Source organism: Phalaenopsis equestris, unplaced genomic scaffold, assembly GCF_001263595.1.
Source record: "Phalaenopsis equestris unplaced genomic scaffold, ASM126359v1 Scaffold206422, whole genome shotgun sequence".
Taxonomy (NCBI): domain Eukaryota; kingdom Viridiplantae; phylum Streptophyta; class Magnoliopsida; order Asparagales; family Orchidaceae; genus Phalaenopsis; species Phalaenopsis equestris.
Genome location: NW_018225828.1, coordinates 55,633 through 61,759, shown reverse-complemented (window position 1 = coordinate 61,759; position 6,127 = coordinate 55,633).

Genomic DNA, 6,127 nt, shown 5'->3' with positions numbered 1-6,127 from the left:
AATGTAATGCAGCCCCTAGCCATGGCGGTTATTTCTTTTTTGTGTGTCTGGTGGATTCTCCAATGCCTTTCCTACTCATTCATAGTACTTTTGGTGCACTTTGGAGGTTGGATCATCCTGTCTAAGTGTTTTGTTACTTCTAAAGTTTCCCGAATTTCTTGTTTTTCAAACCTTGTGGCTGGTTACTGTTCCATTGGCTCTTATTGCACTTCTCTCACTTTCTCCACTTCCTGTAGAAGCTACACTCACTCAAGCCAACCCCAAATTTATTCGTAACTCCTCCTTTGCTAAATTAGTGGGTACTGGTACTTCTAGCTTCGGAGACAGATTGTTGTTCCCGCAAGCATACCATGATTCCTTTAAGAGTAATGAGGACCGCCTTTTACATAAAAAAGGGTTGCAAGAAAAGTGGGAAGGTTGCTCTTATCTTTACTCAAACTGAAGTTATTAAAATCAATGAGAAATGTAAATTTACTCTTATAGGAAAATTTCTTTTTACACACCCTAAGATGGAGGTAATCAGAAATACATTTAATGATTTGAAACTCTTGGGCTCATAGAAAGTTGGATTGTTTGATGGTCTGCATGTGAAGTTTCAACATGTGAAAGATAAGGACTATGCTAAGATCTTCTCCAAGAAAATTATACATATTGAGGGCCAGCCAATGAAAATTTTTAAACGGACACCAAACTTTGATACTTCACAAGAACCTCCAATCATTCCAATTTAGTTTAAGGTCCTCAAAATGAAATTACAGTCTTCCATCATAAAGTTCTCTTGTCTATAGGTACACTATTGGGGAGACCAATTAAGCTTGATATTTCCACTTTAAATTTGTCTAGACCATCTGTTGCAAAAATTTTGGTGGAAAGTGACATATCTCTTCCCCCTATTGAGGAGATATGATTAGGAACAATACATAATGGGTATTTGCAACACATAATTACTGAACAAAGACCTTATTAATGTAACCACTGCAAAAATGTTGGGCACATTGACGAAATCCCCCAATCCTTTCTTCTAACCCCTACCCTTAGACTTAGGGAGGGGGGAGAATCTATCCCCATGATAAATTTCCTATGTTGGAATATAAGGGGGGTTGCACACCCCTCTTCCCTAAATAGATTATTACAGCACATTAGAACTCACAAAATATGGTGCTTTTCTCTTTTGGAGCCTATGGTCACCAAACAACCTTAGAATATCCTTAAGAAGTTCCCTGAATTTACTCATTTTGCTAACATCAACAACATAATCTAGATTTTTGCACAAACTGAGATGTAGTAAAGTGTTATACATAACCATCCCCAATTATTTTTATTTGCATTTCTCCATTGGTTCTCAACAGGGTTTTGCAACCTTTATTTATGCTAGCTGTAATGTCACCCAACAATAGATACTTTGGTAAGACCTGCTATTATTTAGGTAGTGTATCAACTCATTTTGGATCCTGGGAAGGAATTTAAATTATCTTACCTCACCTACTGAGAAAAGGGGTGGAAGACCACTTTTAGTTTATGTTATGAATAAATTCAATGACTTCATCAATGATGCTTCCTTATTTGATTTTGGTTTTCAAGAAGAGGCACTCTATGAGAGAGGCTTGATAGGAAGTTGTGAAATTCTCATTGGCTGCAAACCTTTCCTCACACTAATGTTTTTCACTTATCAATGGCTGGCTCTGATCACAAACCATTACATTGTACTATTAACAACTCCAACAATTTTAGAAGTACACCTTTCAGGTTTCATAATATGTGGACCCTTCACCCTAAGTTCCTCAATGAAATTGAAAAATCTTGGATATCTAATCATACTGAAAACCCTTGGCTCAATATATGGTGGTTTCAACAAAAGGTGGCTTCACACCTTTGGAGCTGGGATTGGGAAAATTTTGACAATGTCCAAGCCAATTTAAAAGATGTCGAAGAAGAAGTATATAAACTGGAAGATAGCTTTCAATAGGGTTAGCAACTAAAGCTAAGTTAGATAAGGCAAATCAAGCTCTTCAAGCTCAGATTAATTAATACGATACATTCCTTAAGCAAAAAGCTACAATCACTAAATTCATTGATGGGGACAAGAACTTCAGCTACTATCATGCTTGCATCAATGTTAAGAGGAAATGTAATATGATTCCATTTATCACTAATTCAGGGACACAAAATCACCAATGTTGAGGATATTGCCAAAGATGTTGTGGCTTACTTACAAGATCTCTTTACCTGCAAGCAAAACTCCAGACCCCTCATTGAGGAGAATTTGTTCATTAATTCCAGTGACTTAGTGCAGGGGCTGGATCTGACTCAGGTTCCTTAGAATATAAAATTAAGCAATCTCTTAATTCTATTGATAGATAAAAGGTTGTAGTTCCTGATGGGTTCTCTTCCACTTTCTACAAGGTAGCAAATATTTGGTCTTCAGACTCCAACCACACCTCCAAAGCCTCGTTAGTGAAAACCAAGCTGCTATTGTGAAGAGAATAAACATCACAATCAATATCATCCTTGCCCAAGAGTTCTTGTTGGACCTGGATAGGAAGTGTAAAGGGAACAATGTTATTTTTAATTAGACATCAAGAAAGCATATGACACCATCAATTGGAAATTCATTTTAGAAACTTTAACTATTTGGGGCTTTCATGCAGATTTTGTTCAGTTCATTGGGAGATGGCTTAAATGTAATGCACACATAATTTTGGTCAGTGGGAAGTGTCATGGCTTCTTCAGTGCTACCCAGAGGATCAAACAAGGTGGTTGTTTGTCTCCCACTATTTTCATCGTAGCATTTGACTATTTATGTAGGTTACTCAATCATCTTTTGGCTAATTCGCCACATTTGGTTTGTAACCATAAATCTAACATTGGTGTTAGTAATTTTTCTTATGTTGATGATATAATTCTATTCCCCAATGCTTCTAAATATGTTGTCAAAGTACTTTATTAGGGCCTTAATTATTTTCAGCAAACATCTGGTATAGTTTTAAATCATCAGAAATGGAAAATCTTCATTGATTGTATCATCTAAATTCTAATACTCCCACTAAAGGATCTATGATTATAATGACTTCAGTAGTGCTTCCCGTCCCATTAATTATCTTTGTGTGTAGCTGCTTAATGGTAGAACCAAACAAACACAGCTCAATGATATTGTTGATAAGATTAAAGCCCAATTCAATTATTGGACAACCTCACTTTAATCTAATGGAGGGAGAATGACAATGCTAAAGAGAATCTTTACTTCTATCCCTTCCTATGCACTTCAGATGTTCTGTATAAAGAAAGGTACACGACTATTCCTTGGGAGAATCTTCAACAAGTTTATGTGGGCTGGGCAAAAGAAGCAAGTGCATTGGTTACCTTGGCAGAATCTTTGCAAGCTTGTACTTGCTGGAGGCCTGGGTTCTAAAAAGCTTCCAACATCTTAGCTTTTTCAATTTGTGCAAGTTGTGGATTAAATTTAGAGCTTAGTAATTTTTGTAGGGAAGGTTCATGATGGGTAAATAGTGTAGAAATGTGCATCCTACCATTGCTACCAAGAAGTTGGGTGATTGAAGGTTGTGGTCTCAATTATTGGCAATCAAGCAATCAAGCATCAAGCTAAAGAGTTATTCATTTTAGATTTGGGGGAGGGCCATATCAATTTCTGGCTTGATCAGTGGATCTAGAGTGGCGAGAAACTCAATAATAATAATACCAACACTAATTATAGATGTAAGGTGAATGATTGTTGGACTGATAACTAAGGGAACTGCAGCATGCTGAACACCCTTCTCACTCCTGACCAAGCCAATATTGTTATGAGTACCCCATTTTACCTTATGAAGAAGGATAAAATTATTACAAAGCAAACCTTCTCACAAAGGCTGTCTTCCTTCATCTACCAAAAAATCTTCCACTGGGAGCAAGTTAGTCGTGGCAAAACTGTTTGAGAGAAATTGGTAACTCCCTCTATGAAATTTTCCCACTAGAGGCTCTGGCTTCTGTGTTACCTTCTGATGATATTTTGAACTACAAGGGATTCAGGGGACCATCTTTTTGTTGTCTCAGCAATGAAGATGAGGAATCTATTGAACACTTGTTCTTAACTTATTCCTTTGGTCCTACCTTTTAAACTAGGTGGATAACTTTAAACTGAGCTGGTTAAAATTCACAGCCTACTAGACTGATTGGAAGGAAGCTGACCTCTTAGTAATTCCTTGCATTGTTGCTTGGTTCATCTGGATGTTAAGGAATCAAAGAAAATTTAAAGGAAAGCAGCCAATTGCAACTTCAGTGGTCACTAATTGTATCTCCTCCTTGCAAAAATATACTCAACGTCATAAATTTACCAATATATGCAAGAATGGATTTTCCAACACTAATGTTAAACACATATCTCCCCCTTCCCTTATGTATTGGGTGTCACCCCCCCCCCAATTGGCTGATGATAAACACTGACGGAAGTTTTTCCAATGGAGATGCTGGCTTTGGGAGGGGTGTTTAGAAACCCACTAGGGGATTTCCTGCTTTATTTTTATTCTCCGACTACAGCAGTTGATGCTTTAGAAGCTGAGATGATTGTTATTTTCTGGGACATCAACATTTCTCATAAATATAAGGTTAGACATCTTTTGGTGGATTCGGATCATCTTATAGGGATCAAGATATTGAACAACTTAGAACAACCTCCCTGATACATTCACAAATGGATGAGAAGAATTCTATCTTACACTCAAACTTCAAAGATACTCTTTACTTACATCCTAAGGAATGAAGTGGTCTAGCTCACTCGTTGTAAGCTTTGTGGAAGAACTCTGAGTTGATTACTGTTAGAAACTCCCCACATCCTCCTTTATCTTTTTTGCTCCATGGGAATAGTATTTAACTTCCTCATATCAAAATCATGTAGTTGTAATCCCTACTTTCTGTTTTAATATAGTTTTGGTTGTGTATATGTAGGGTACTTTACCCTATATATATAATGGGACTTTTTGGCCAATATATATATATATATATATATATATATATATATCGACACACACATAATGGAAAAGAAATGTAGAAACTATATGAAAAGAGTTACGTTCTATTTATGGAAATTAGAATATAAAAAAAGGATGTAATTAGCACATGAGAAGCTGCTGTTGACCACATTTTTGTGAGGTCTTCTCTTCTCCTCCTTAGAGCCTAGGATCTAGTTCTAAGAGTTCTTATTGATCGTCTTAGAAAATTAGAATTGATACCCACGCTTTTAGAAAAACCTAGTCAATTCTTATTTTCCTTTGATGTCTAGCATTTTTATATATATATCAAAGCTAAACAACTGAACTCCCAATGTCAAGAAGAGACAGAATCTCAGCAACATAGGATAACTTTTATGTCCACACTCACAAAACCAGCAATCATCTTTGCACTCTGAGATAAGGAATTTGTAGCTTGTCCCCTTGAGTAGAGAGGGGGAGAGAGGGGGAGAGAGTTGTTGACATCTCAGGATGATCAACATGAGCACCATCTATAGCTAGATAATTAGCAGGTCTATTAGCTTCCCTATAAACAAAAGAGAAATGGATTTTACTTTAAGTGCTAAGCTTTTTAATTCTATGAATCCAGTGATTGACATGCCAAGAGGAAGACATCTTAGAATTTAGTAACTCCACTAGCAGGTAGGAGTCCACTTCAGCAACAATCCACTGCCAATTGTTCTTATTAGCAAAATTTAAAGCCCAGAAAAGTGCAGTAGCTTCAGTTTCCAAAGCATCCTCAGCAATATAAGTGGCCTGGTAAAACAACAAAGTCTTCCCTTTGTGATCTCTGAAAATTCCCCCAATGCCTACTCTCTTGTTTGTGTAGCTTCCATCAGTGTTTATTTTAATGGAAGGATAAGGAGGTCTCTCCCATTTCACCATGATAATTTGGAAATGGTTGGCACCCATGTAAGTTGTGGTCTTCAGAATCCTGGGGAACTTCCTCCATGTATTAGCCAGTGTATTAGCTTGTTTAGGTAAGCCCAACAGTTAGTCATCACCCAAGTAGCACTGGGCTCCCTATCCTCATGTTTGGCCATGTTTCTGTCATCCAGATAAACTAAGCCACAATGAAGGGGATTGGCTTTAGGGTTATCCCCTTCCAATCTTTTATTCAGTCA